Source organism: Canis lupus, chromosome 8 (assembly GCF_003254725.2).
Source record: "Canis lupus dingo isolate Sandy chromosome 8, ASM325472v2, whole genome shotgun sequence".
In the NCBI taxonomy this organism is placed as follows: domain Eukaryota; kingdom Metazoa; phylum Chordata; class Mammalia; order Carnivora; family Canidae; genus Canis; species Canis lupus.
In genome coordinates this window covers 58,961,981-58,975,875 of record NC_064250.1, presented here as the reverse complement: position 1 = coordinate 58,975,875, position 13,895 = coordinate 58,961,981, and the positions used below count along the sequence as shown (strand labels likewise).

The window sequence follows — 13,895 nt, the reverse complement described above, 5'->3', positions numbered from 1 at the left end:
TAGGGAGTTTGTTTTGTGAGCCTGATTCCATGGTCCCCTCCTTATCTCTCCCTACCTGGCCCTGCCTATCCCTTACTCAACATCTTTGCGAGAAAATCAGATCAATCTATTTGAGATGTACATCTCTTTTTACTTTCTATTTCTTTTGCTATAACATTTAATATGGGGGTAGTAAGATAAGAGAATATAGATAATCTAAAAAGGGTGAGCAAGGAAAGTAAATACTAAAATGTTTCATGCAGATGTTTCAGATTATTTTAAGCAGTTGTTTCCAGGACATCGGTTGCTTCCCATTTGAGTCAGTACAAGATGCTACAAAGCCCGTAGCTCAGAGATGTGGATAGAATCTACTGTACTTACAGGTCAAGAGCCCTCTTCCTTCATTTGTCAAGCTGCAACATGATTGACTCTATTGTAGAGTAGAACCTGCCCATATCACTGCAGCTTCAGAGTGAGTACTTTCTGGCTGAGCTTTTCATAAGTTTTAAAAAGCCACTGGGACTGGGTCATCAAACAACCCAGACTGATTGGCAAAAATTAAAGGTCAAGGAAATCTAGCATTGAGTAATTTGGTGTCTGCCAATTCTGGAGAATGTTCTTAAAAAAAAAAAAAAAGAAAAGAAAGTAAGTAAAGAAGGAAGAAAGAATCGGAGGGAGGGAAGAGGAAGGAATAAAGGAAGTAAGGAAGAAAGGAAAGAAAGAGAAAAAGGAAACTTATGAGAGGTGATTTTTTATCTCAAAAACAAAACTAAATTAAATAAGTATTTCAATTACATTGAAGAAAAAATTTCCCAATCAAGGACAAATCTAGCACAATGTCTGGCAGGTAGGAAGGGCTCAATAAATATTTTCATTGAATTATGAAAGAAATATTTCAACCTGATCTTGAGACGGCAGAGTGATGTATGAAAGAATGAATTTTTGTTCTTCCAGATTTCATTCTTCTATTCTAAGGCATTATCAATTTTAAGAAGCAATTGATTCATTAATATACTTTGGGATAAAACTTATAATAATTAAATATAGAGAGTTCAGTTTAAAAATGATAAAATAGGAAAACACATTCATATTTGAATTGAGCAAATAGGAAAAGTCATCTCTGAGTATTCAACAAATTGCCCAACTTTGGTTAAGGCATCTTGGTTGGACCAGTGAAGAATACAAAGAGAAATGGGACATGTTCCAGGCCCTTAGTATTATAAGTCCTTGAGTAATTGAACATGTTGTGCAACTATGGCAACTGTTTCACCTGAGTCTTTTTAAAAAATCAATTTTTAAAGAAAGTTAAGAGTTTGTGTCCATCTGAAGTCCAATTAAAATGACAGATCTGTAGTTTCAGTTGCAAAGGAGGTACAGAAGGGATATATAAACATACTGTTATTCCCAAATTGTAAAATCCATCTCCCATTTAGGTATACAGCTTATTAAACTTCTGGATGATTAAGCCAAGAAAGAATTAGAAACAGCAGTTTTCTTTTGTTTCTGCAGCAAATCCTTAATAACATTTTTATAGCTTGTCTAAAGCAATGGCTTAAATCCTCGTTTATCTCAACATTTTAGTTTCCCTGTCTGTCCATTTTTATATACTCCAGTAAATATCCATCTTCATCATTGCTAAAGATAAACTACTTGTATCCTCATCTTATTCTTCATAAGAAATCCCAGATATTGCTACAAATAAAAGGGGAAAAAAAGAGTTAAGTATGATAATGGTGTGTTAGATAGTATTCAATGTATATCTAAACCATTAACAAGCAAATAGAATATAAACAAATCAATAACAGAACCTATAAAAGCATGAAAAAGCAGGACATTAGTGCTTAAAGAATGTTCTTGTCATTGTATTACTGGAATCTACTACAAATATGTGCCCTAGGGAGTAGTCAATTTACTTTTATTGCTGTTGTTATGGGTTGACTACATCAAGCGAAGTATTCAGAAGAAACTAAAGAAAGGATCCATTTGAAGCAAAGTCTCTAGTCATTTGGTGAAAATTAGTATAAGGTGAAATGCAAAAATCCTAGCACTTGCTGTGTAAGATATCACAACAGTCCAGGAAACCCCAGGAAAGACTCAGAAGTTTTTGACTGTTTACACGCAACGTTTTCATCCATCTGAAGATTTCTAAACATTTCCCAAGGATTTACACCACACATCTCAACCCTCAAAGCAACAGAAATGGAATTTGTGATTAAAGAATATTACTGTACTAAGATTACGCTAAGATAAGGTGATTTTTTGAGAAGACTTCCCTAATCAAATAGTGTAATGAGCAAAGACATAACAGGTTACAATTCTTCTTCCTACAGCCTATTAATGACTTCCTTCATTGTCAAATCATTATTATTTTTTTTAATGAGTACTTCAGCTGGTTGGGAGTCTTATCTATTATCTAGTAAGGAAGTCCTTATATTTTGTTCTCTTCTAAGTAGTCTGAGCTCTTGGTGGTTTTGTCAGGGAATGATAATTTTCATTGAGTTTTAGCAAAGGGCTCATAACACCAAAAGTTCACAGTGGGTTCTGTTCATAATTCTCCCTCTCCAATTTCATAGTGGCAACATTATCTGATATATTAGCAGCTTGGGCTGCCAAACCGAATACCAAAGATTGGGTGACTTAAAGAATTTATTTTCTCACAGTTTTGGAGGCGACAAGTCCAAGAGCAAGGTAACATCAGGGTTGGTTTCTGGTGAGACCTGTCTTCCTGGCTTGTAGATGGCTCCCTTCTCACTGTGCTCTCACCCACACTTTTCTCTGTGCATGAGGAGAGAGGAATATCTTTGGTGTCTCTTTCTTTTCTTATAGTGAGAAGAAGAACCTAGGGTTCCAGTAAACTCACAGTAGTGTTGCTGGGATAGTTCAAGTATTTGAGGGAAATAGTGATACTGGTCCTTTGTGACACGATACTACTTCAAGGTTAGTTCACAGTTTCAACATTATTAGCTGAACTACATTCCTTTCGATGACATAATTTCTTTGAGAAGCTAAGTCTTTGGTGGTTGCTGTGATGAAAAAGCAAGTGCCATGTGTACATTAATTAATATATAACAGGAAATAAGGGTGGTGGTTTCCAATGTGATTCCAGGGTTGGAAAATTTTGCAGTGACCAATAGGTAGACACATCTTATTAGTCATTAGTAATTGTAATTAGAGATTGCGGATAAGTATGAAATAGTGTGGGTTTTACTTTATTTTTTTTTCAATTTTTCCATGTCCTTAAGTCAGAGGTATTTTATATCAGTGATTGTTTAATTTTAGAGTACAAAAGAATCTCCTGGGGAAATTGTTATAGAATAGAATCACAGGTTCCACCCCAATGAATACAGATACAATATTTCTGGGATGAGACTCAGAAACAAGTGATTCTAATGCCAATGTCCTTGTTCCACACTCTGAGAAACGATTTCTACATGTTGATCTTTCTAGAGCTTTAAAACTGTTTAAGAGTGGCTTTCTATTTTTAGATGTACCTTCCCCCTTTCCTTGCTCCCTCATTTTTTTCATTTCTTATATGAGTGGGGGTGGGATGCGAGCATCAAACCTTATTGACTCAATGTACTGCCTGAAAAATCTCCATTGTGTTGTGCCTTCAAGCCATTGTAGTGAAAAACCACATTTGTCATTTCTACCTCCCCATATATAGAGTCAGTGCCCTAATATAGACCTGTAACCCCTGTCTGAGACAATGTGGCTTGCAGATCACTACGTGGTGTCACTGTTTGCTCAGACTATGAGTCACTCCCTATTGTACACAATATGGGCTTCCTTTCCATTCCCCTGACGGTAAACAACTTTACTATATTGGAAAGACATGCGGAGAGTGACAAGAGGAGCGCGTTGCTCAAGCTGCTTGTTCCACAGAGCTGCCGACTCGGTGGCTCTGGATTCTTCAGAATGGCTTTTTTTTTTTTTTTTTTTGACAGGCTTCTGCCTGGATGGCACAATATTTATCTTGCAAGATTGCTCCTGTTTAATGTCAAAACAAATAAACAACAAGAGAGAATCCGGCACAGAAGAAAATGATGGGAACAGATCCCTCTCAGACTACACACAGGAGGCTGCATTTCTGATTACATTTCTGGAGGCAGTCTTTGGAAGCTTCAGGAAATAGGTGATATTTATGCAGTTTGTGTCCAGCTCCTCTTTTTGGTTCTGTGCTTTGCTCCTGTACACTGTCCAGTTACAATTATGTTTTATTGTTTTTCTCTTCTTTGAAAAACCGTATCTAAAAATGACATAATCTTATAATTCAGTCATTTATCCAGTCTTGTAGTGAGTGTCTTCTACATGCCAGGCACTGGGCTGTTTTCTTAGAAATAACAGTGAATAAAATAGACAAAGATTTTTCCCAATGTTGAATTCATTGAATATATATGATATCCTGGGCCCTCTGTTTAGTGCTTTAAAATGTCTTTTCTCTTGTAAAGCTCTCCACAATCTAAAACGTAGGCTCTAATATTACCTTGATTTTCCCACTGAGATGACCAAGCCTTAGCATGACTACAGGACCTGACTGTGATCACATAGCCAAATAGAGGATCTCGATTGCAATCAAGGTGATTTCAATATAAAGAATAAATTATTATTTTTTAAAAGAATAAATTATTAATTAGTGGATTCTGAGGACTAAACTATTAACAGAAACTAAATTACCACCTTTTCCTGAATTATTTATTTAAAAAAAATCCTAAACTAAGGGAATGGACCTGAGGTGGTTAATTTTAGATACTAGCATCCTGGAAAAATGGATCTGGGCAGAGTATGATAGAGATTGCTGGATGAGAAGTGCCTACCTAGAGCCTCTATAAGTACAATGCTTCAACCCATCATGCTTGCTTGTATTTCAGTTTTACAAAGCTTTTAAAAGAAGTATCATCACCCTTGGAAAATGTCTGGCCCCATTTTTCCTATGAGACTGATGTGATGAGAAGTCAGTGTCTGTTCTCACATTCTTCAATTAAGAAAAACTGAAGAGACATCAGTTAAACAGAGGGTTTAAGTCTATGTTGGTAACCATATAGGACTCAGATCTAGGCCTTGGAGGAAGGTCTAGATGGGAGATAATAAGTACTTGTGAGTCTTCTAGATACAGTTGGTCAATAAAGCCCTGGTGTGTGATTTGTACTGTGCTGAGTACAAGGAACACAGACATTAGAAAGTCAATGGATATTTGTAGATTTGCCCTATTGCATTCTATGACAGGTGGTCAAATGTTTAAGAACATTCTCTTATTTCTTTTTAAGATTTTATTTATTTATTCATGAGAAACACAGAGAGAGGGAGAGGCAGAGACGGGCAGAGGGAGAAGCAAGTTCCCCATGGGGAGCCCAATGTAGGATTCAATCCTGGAACCCCAGGATCACACCCTGAGCCCAAGCCAGACACTCAACCACTGAGCCATCCAGGGGTCCCAAGGGCATTCTCTTCAAATGCTTTGTAAATTACACAGAACTATACTAATGTTAATTTTCATTTGCAGTGATAAATGACAAAAATATATTTTTACATTACATAATTCCAAAAGAGAGTTTAATGGAGGGACTTAGGGAAGATAAAGTAGGTGATGTAGGAGAGGCTTTGCCCTCTTGAACATTTAACACATGGAGAGAGCGGGATAGGCAGAGTCTTCAGAGGGGGAGTGCTCTGAGATCTGGGACCTTAAATGGCCATGCTCTCTACTCTATTACTCTTCATAAAGCCCCCCAAAGGCTAAAAGTGTTATAAGTTTCACCAAAAGTAAAGTTTACTGTTTTATTCATTTGTTTGTTGAGCAAATATTTATTGATCACTGATAACCTACCAATTAGTCTGTTAAGCACTTGTGACAAACTAGACATAACTCCTTCTCTCAGGGGCTGAAGAAATCTAGCGAAAAGATATCCTACTTTAGACGTTAGACAGGGCACAGGGAGATGCCCGCCTGCGTGGGGTGGAAGCAGGTATTTGAACAGAAGTGAGTCTGGGTCATGCAGGAGTGTGATGGTGACAGTGGGAAAGAGGAAATGGAAACGGAGAGCCAGAAGGAACAGGAAATGTAAGCACCCTTGATGGGGGAGAGGGTGGATCTGGAGACTTCTTTGAACTGTCAAAAAGTAATTTTCAGAATGAGGAAGCAAGAGTACTCCCAAAGTACAAGGAGGCAGTGGCAGAAGGTAAAAGGTAAAAGCCCAGTAATGCAAGAAAATTGGATTTTGCATTTGTTTTCTATTGCCATGGAATAAAACAGCACTGATTTAATAGCTTAGAACAGGACCCATTTACTATTTCACAGTATCTGTGTGTCAGGAATCTGGGCACAGCAAGTGTCCACTGGATACTCTGCCCCAGGTCTCCCAAGAACAATCTCAAAGTGTCCATTGGCTGTGTACTTATGGGAGGTTCTGGGGAAGAATCTGCTTCCAAGCTCATTCTGGTTGATGGCAAAATTCAGTTCCTTGCTGTTAATGGACTGAGGTCCCATTTTCCTTGCTGGCTGTCAGCTGGCAAAGCCCTCAGCAGTGAGAGGCCTCTCTGGTTTCCGCATGTAGGCCCATATCTCAGATGCACACTTATGATCTCTCTGCCTTTCCCTTCTGCTCCATCTCTTTCTGCTTCCAGCTGGAGAAAGTTCTAGACTTCTAAGGGCTCCTGTGATCAGACTGGGTTATCTTGGATAATTCAGGATGATCTTCCTATTTTAAAATCCATAATCCTAATCACGCCAGCAAAATCCTTTTTGTCATGCAATACAGTCACAGATTCTAAGGATTGGATTATGAAAATGTTTGAAAGCTATTATTCTGCCTTTTTTCAGATTTCATTCAAAGCTAAAGAGATCAGTGAGAGAACTTTGTAGAAGTCGATTTTTTTTTCTTTACTGTGAATTAAATAAAACTTGACAAATTGCTGAATTTAGGCCTGTATCCTTCCATGCTGTGACTCTGGGAGTAGGTGTTCAGCAAAAAAGCCTGAAATACTGGGGAGGATGGCATCTCACTATCTTTCTGGCCATTGTGGACTCTATCCTCACCTGGGAAGTGACAGACATGGTAAATATCATCATCATGAAGTCCACTTGTCTAGATTCTTTTTTTTTTTTAAAGATTTTATTTATTTATTCATGAGAGAGAGAGAGAGTGGGAAAAAGAGAGAGAGAGACGGAGACACAGGCAGAGGGAGAAGCAGGTTCCATGCGGGGAGCGTGATGTGGGATTTGATCCCCAGGTCTCCAGGATCACACCCAGGTCTCCAGGCTGAAGGCGGTGCTAAACCGCTGAGCCACCCGGGCTGCCTCTTTTTAGATTCTTTTTTTTTTTTTTTAAGATTTTATTTATTTATTCAAAGTCCACTTGTCTAAAGAAGGGATAAGGAGGCAGATGGTGAGTAGTGAAGAATCTGAATAGAACATGGAACTCTTCATCTAGGGGTTGTAAGTTCAAGCGCCACCTTGAGTGTAGAAATTACCTAAAGATATAAATCTTTTAAAAATTGATTTGAAAAATAAATAGAGACATTTTCTATAGAAAGAGCTAAATTTGAAGCTCAACCAGTTCCCAGCACTGTCAGTTGGTGATTTTCTTTGATTTTCCTGATACACTTTGAAAGCAATTTGAAAATTATTTACCTCCTCTTATATTTGTAAGCTGACTCCTGCAATTTTTGATTATTAAATATTGAGGAGCTATATGGTTCTATCATATAATTAGCATTAATATTTTTAAATAAAATTGTTATATTATTTCTTAGATATAGCCAATGGAACCTCATCATAATTACTATGAACCCACAGTAATCTATTAAAAATAGATGAACAAGTTCTATTTTAGCATTTAATTTTATATCTTAACTATCTTTCAATTCATATTTCCATTACCATCTCCTCTGAAATTTTATCCTCTTGTATCTTTATGCATAAAAGTTTACTCAAACCATTAAATATGTATATCTAATATTTTAAAAGGTACTTTAAAAAATTCCTCTGACCATAGATTCTAAATATTAGAAATGTATTCTGTCTTAGGTATCATTACATTATGATTAATAAATATAGACTCCAAACACCATAGATATAATAATAAGTTTTACACATTTAAATAGTAAAAAAAAAAAAAACCAAAAACTGTTGGACATGCAGCTCTTAATAAACAAATGGGTATTTAAAATAATTTATTTTCTATATTCATTAACACATATACTTGAGTACTGAAATGACACAAGACTCCATATCATTTAAAAATGTATTTTATATTTTTATAGATAAAATCACTGAGTAATCTTGTTCCATTAATAAGTAGAGGGAAGGAAAAGATAATGTCCATCAAAAGCAAAAATAATTTGTTACTTTATATAAAAAGGCTCTCCTAAGATTTACAAATAACTATTTTATCTGTGAAGTTTTTACCTAGAAACTTTAACTTCACATACTATAATGAATTGGAAAACAAAATTTTATTATTCATATCTTTACATCTTTGCTAACACATTTTTTTTCTATTTTGTAAAATGCACTTATCTTGTAGGTATTTTTGAGGTGGACACAGAGATCCAGAACCACTGTAGGGAGAGAGAACTTGTCTAGTGGTGGGTAGTGTGGTCATCCCATCATTTTGGAGTGATGCTTAACAACATTGATGAGCACCTCTTGCTGCAGATTTCCCAAATGGGTTGACCTAGGCAATGTTGAGCCTGCATCACTTTTAGCTTCTTTGTAGTCTTGTTTCTGTTCCCGCAACCTCTCCTCTATGGGTATTGATTCCAGTGAAAACTTCTTTTATCCTAGTCTTCATCTGCTTCTGGACAGCCCCACCTGTGATGACTTCAAATATAATTTTGTTGAAATCTTGGGCTTCGAATTTAGCTCTTTTTATGGATAATGTCTATATTTATTTTTCAAATAAATTTAAAAAATATCTATATCTTTAAGTAATCTCTACACTCAACATGGCACTTGAACTTACAACCCCGAGATGAAGAGGCCCATGTTCTACTGACTGAGCTAGCTAGGCTCCCCAGATGTCCATTTTTTTTTTTTTTCCAGATGTCCATTTTTAACTAAAGAGGTTAGCCAAATCAGTTTGAAAAAACTTACTTGCATTCTGTCTGAAAAAGTCTCCTTTCATTTTATATTTCAAGAAAGCACGTTAAAACATTTGTTAAGAAGTATTATTTTTTATAAGCATAGAAATAAATTACAAAACAAATTTGATTTGATGTATTAATAATTAAGATAAAATGCTGAAGTTTTAATAAAATTTTTGTATCTATTTTTATAAAGGTATGAAACAAGATAATAGGCTTTTTACCATTAATTAAATGATAATACAATAAAATATATGATCAAAAGAGATTATCTAGGAACTAACAAGTAGAAAAGAAGGTATGGTTGCTCTGCATATTCATAGATTGAGCTCTTATTTTTATCATCTGAGAATGATTAAATGTAAATTAAAAATAAAAATATATATGTTTTAAAGAACGTGATAAATATGAATTTAATGGAAAGTATATGACACTAAATTGGTCTGAACATTTTCACATTTTACTTTTTGTTAGGAGGTTAATACATATTAAACATTTTATAGGAGAAAAAATATTTTTTAAAATTTTATTTATTTATTCATGAAAGACACAGAAACAGAGGCAGAGGCACAGAGGGAGAAGCAGTCCATCATCGAAGCATTCTGTTTACATTTAAAAGACTCAGCATTATAAACTTCTGTTACTTTGGCTGTTTGAAGGAGCTTTTCATTATAGCTAATAATAAGTTCTAATCATGATGACTGAATTAGTTGAAAAGAATTGCTTATGTTTAGTTTTGTAAACCCTGAAGTTCACACAAACTTTATGGGTGACTTTAAAAAGAAAAATGATAACAACAAGTATAGCTATAATTGAGAGTGAGCACAAAAGTATTTAGAATGAGGAAAGAAGCCATAACAGCTTACAAATTTTAAAAAGCTGACATACAGCACAAAAATCACAAAACAGATATGTCATGGTATTTTTCTTAATTAACGAAATGCCTGCCATATCTTTACAATTATTTTTTCTAAATTGTTGTCTGTAAACATTTTGATGACTTCATATAATTCCAATTTCTAGTATTCTCTCTATATAGAAAATAGAAAGATAATTCAATCTTTACTTTCATTGGTCAAAATTTATTTTTTTCTCAGAATAATTGGGATGCATAAGACGTGAGTTTACTTACAGACAGATGTGCTTATAGGAATACTGTTTGATGGTTGTGATTAACAAATGCAGGCTTCCTGATAAACTTTATTTTTTAGATTCTCATCAAAAAAGAAAAAAAAAAAACCTTGTAGTTTTGATTACTATTTATGCTGTGTTTTCTTGAAAGGAGAGATTTTGCGTATTGGCCATTCATGCATAAGAACTGATTCCTGGGTTTCTCATTTTTCAAGAATGATCGTTGGAGGAGTTTTCCTTAGACCAACTCTGGCTCTGTGCAGTTCAATCCTTCCTCTTCTTTTCCCACCTAATGTGTTTCCAGGTCCATTAGGCCAAGTTCACATCATGATCTTCAGGTGGACCAGGGTGACAGATAAGTCTGTACAGAGGATGGACAAAGATTTTCTAGAAGCCATTCCACCACCAGACTGCTGGCAAAAATGTAACTGTATGCTGATGTGACTGCAAACCACATAAATACTTCCCTCTAGTGCTGAAATGAACCCATTCGCAGCCTCCGCTGTCCTTGGATAGATCCTAAAAATGTTCACAGCCCATCTAATGCTACCCCACATCAGGAGAAGCTTAACTGAAGGCAGGTTTGTATAGACATGAAAAATGACTTTACCAGATTAATTTAGTAAGTTTTACAGAAGCCCATGACTCTGTGAACACACTGCTAGTGCCACTTCCAGGGCTTCAGGAGGGTCCCTTGCCAGCGAGGATCCTTAAAGCTTAAGCTTCAGTAGCTTTAAGGTAAATCCACATCTGTTTATGTTTAAATAAATGAAAATATTTATTTTAAAGTCCAGTATTTCCCGTCTATGATTTGTGCTTTGTTCTCAAGGGGTTGCTCTCTAGGGAGATGCATTATTTCACAATAGTGGTTTTGGTGGGTTTTGTTTTGTTTCTGTTTCTGGTGAGAAGGAGGATGGGAGAACTCAAGCTGTGAAATAAGAATTGTGATTATTCCCACCATCTTACTTTATTATCCATTTATCTCAGTTCAGAATATTCTGAATCCAAAATGCCCGCGTGAAAAGAAGTTCTGCTTCTAACAGCAATGCTGTGAGTCTCTAGAAGGTTGGAAGAATTTTGGAATATTTTGATTAACCTTTGCTTTGTCCACTTTGGAGAAAAGTGTGTTTCTGTTTCCTTTTCTTTCTTTCTCTCTTTCCTTCCTTCCTTCCTTCCTTCCTTCCTTCCTTCCTTCCTTCCTTCCTTCCTTCCTATCCCTCTTTCTTCCCTTTCCCACCTTCACTCCTTCCTTTTCTCTATCCGCTTCACTGGAAGTACTAGAGTGAGGCTTTCTCAATGTGGCCTTTAGGAAAGTCCATGAGAATTTGGAAAGCAATTTTCGGAAAACTTTCAGAGTATTTGTAGACTTTGAAGAGGCTGCACCTACTTTATTTTGAATCATTTTTGCTGTGGACCAGAGATTGGGCAAGCTTTTTCTGTAAAGGGTCAGATAGCAAATATTTTAGATTTTGAGGGCCACAGGTTTCTGTTGCAACCACTCAACTCTGCCATTGTAATGTGAAAGAAGCCATAGGCAATATGTAAGTGAATAGGCATGGCTGTGTTTCATAAGGTTTTCTTTATCAAGAAAAAGAATAGTCTGGATTTGGCCTGGTCTCTGGTGTGCTGACACAGCCTTGACTGCTAACAGGTCTGATGACAAGTGGAATCATAGACCAATATTTCCAGAGAAACCACTGTAAGTTCCTCAGAATTTCAAAGCACTAACTCTTGATACCTGGAGAGCCTACAGCCTATTGGTTAGTTAGTGATTCCCAAAATAAACATCCCCTATAAGTAACTCTGCAATGTCTTGTCAGAGATAAGAACATATATGATTATTAGATAGAAAATGCTATATTCTAATTCTTTTCCAGAACATATATGATATTAGATAGAAAATATATTCTAATTCTTTTCCAGAATCTAGGTTTAACAGAGCTCAATTAGAAGAAATGTATTTAAAGAGAACTTGGCAAAGCTTGTAAAAGTTGCATGGAGTTCCAAGTCAGACGAAAAGTACTACAAATCAGCAGTGCTCACTCAATACGTTTTGTAGAGGTCATACAGGCACCATCAATATCCATTTCGTCTTGCACATGGTTTCATCACTGCCCCCCAGGACACCTATTTACCATCAAATGACAGGCAAAGGTCACTTAGAAGGTAGTCCTGGAGAATTCCCCAACCACCAAATGAGGGCTCTGTTTATTGTAACAAAAATGCATGAACTAGAATAGGATCACCATAAAAAGCCTGCTAAAGGAAGCTGAAATGGGATAATTGCAAGCACAGAAGAAGAGAGATTCTGGTAAAAATAAGAGAACCATGACAATGATGACTGTGACCCAAGAAGATCTTTATACTTTGAAATTGTGCCAGATGTCCCAGCATGGCTATGCACGGGGAAGGCCATCTGTATTCCATGGATCAGGCTGGCAGGCCACTTGAATCAGGGCTTTAATCCAACTTCAAGCCAAGGAAGCTGGATTACAAATAGCCATAGGCTCTTGGGGTGATGGGCAGAAATGGTTTATATGTTTGCCGTGGGAAGAATTATCAATTCAATTTTAACTTTTTTTCTTAGCCAACATAGGCAAATCATAATTTATTGTGAAAAATTTTCCCATCATGTTATGGGGTTTCTAATACTTAAAAGAAGTAATTTATTCTCTCTGAGATAACTGCCTACACTAGTGTTTCAGTAGTATTTCATGATCTGAAATCAGATTTCCATTGGAGTGGGTTAGCAAGAAAGGGTAGAAAAGGAGTGGCTATCTACTATGCTTTCTTTTCTTTATACGATTTTTATTTGTATGGATAGAATTTTTAAAATATTTTATTTATTTATTCATGAGAGAGAGAGAGAGAGAGAGAGGCAGAGACACAGGCAGAGGGAGAAGCAGGCTCCATGCAGGGAGCCCGATGTGGGACTCCAGGATCATGCCCTGGGCCAAAGGCGCTGCTAAACCGCTGAGCCACCCAGGGATCCCTGGTTAGAATTATTTTTAAAACAGACATAAGTGTTAATAAATCCTATTAACCAAATTAAAGAATGTACCAAACTAATATTGGTCTTCAAAATAGAAACCTTCCAATTCCATTGAAGTTTTGTTTTCTAAATCTAAACTATTAATAGTCACTGCTGAACCAAATCCTGAGGCTCTGTTCAGATCCAAGAAATAGCTAACATTTATTGAGCACTTACTATATCCCTGGTACCATTCTAAGCACATTATAGTAATTTCTGATTTAATGCTCACAGCAGCTTTATAGGTGGCTACCATTACTGTGTTCAGTTCATAGATGAATCTCAGAGAGTTATGCAACTTGCCAAAGGCCACACAGCTGGCCATGAAGAGTCAGGCTTGGAATCCAGGCAGGATAAGCCCGAAGTGTGCTGTCTTAGCCAGTATGTTCCCATTTACTATGGGTATTTTGCTTTTGAATCAATAACCTTGTAGATCCAACATCTTTAGCTGACTACACAATCCTTCTGTTCATTCAGAAATTAATTAGAAAACAAATGTTACTTGCCTTCTTCGTGTTATCATCAGATACATACGTCCTAAATCTCTCTAGCAAATAAGTAGCCAAAGAGAAATCTGAAGGACGGAGAGAAGGAGAAATGGATGGGGGTAGAGGAGTGCTGGAAAGTGAGAGAGAGACAAAGACACAAAGAGAGAGAGAGAGAGAGAACAAACTAA

The 13,895-nt window shown here is 36.3% G+C and overlaps 1 long non-coding RNA gene across 1 annotated transcript in view; it reads right to left on the bottom strand.

The window, feature by feature from the left end:
* The window catches only part of LOC112658001 (uncharacterized), a 35,016-nt gene extending 32,177 nt beyond the window's left edge, over nt 1–2,839 (bottom strand). The window contains exon 1 of the long non-coding RNA XR_003135432.3: nt 2,638–2,839. This is a non-coding gene — a long non-coding RNA (uncharacterized LOC112658001). The remainder of the gene's footprint in view (nt 1–2,637) is intronic.
* Nucleotides 2,840–13,895: the final 11,056 nt, after the last annotated feature.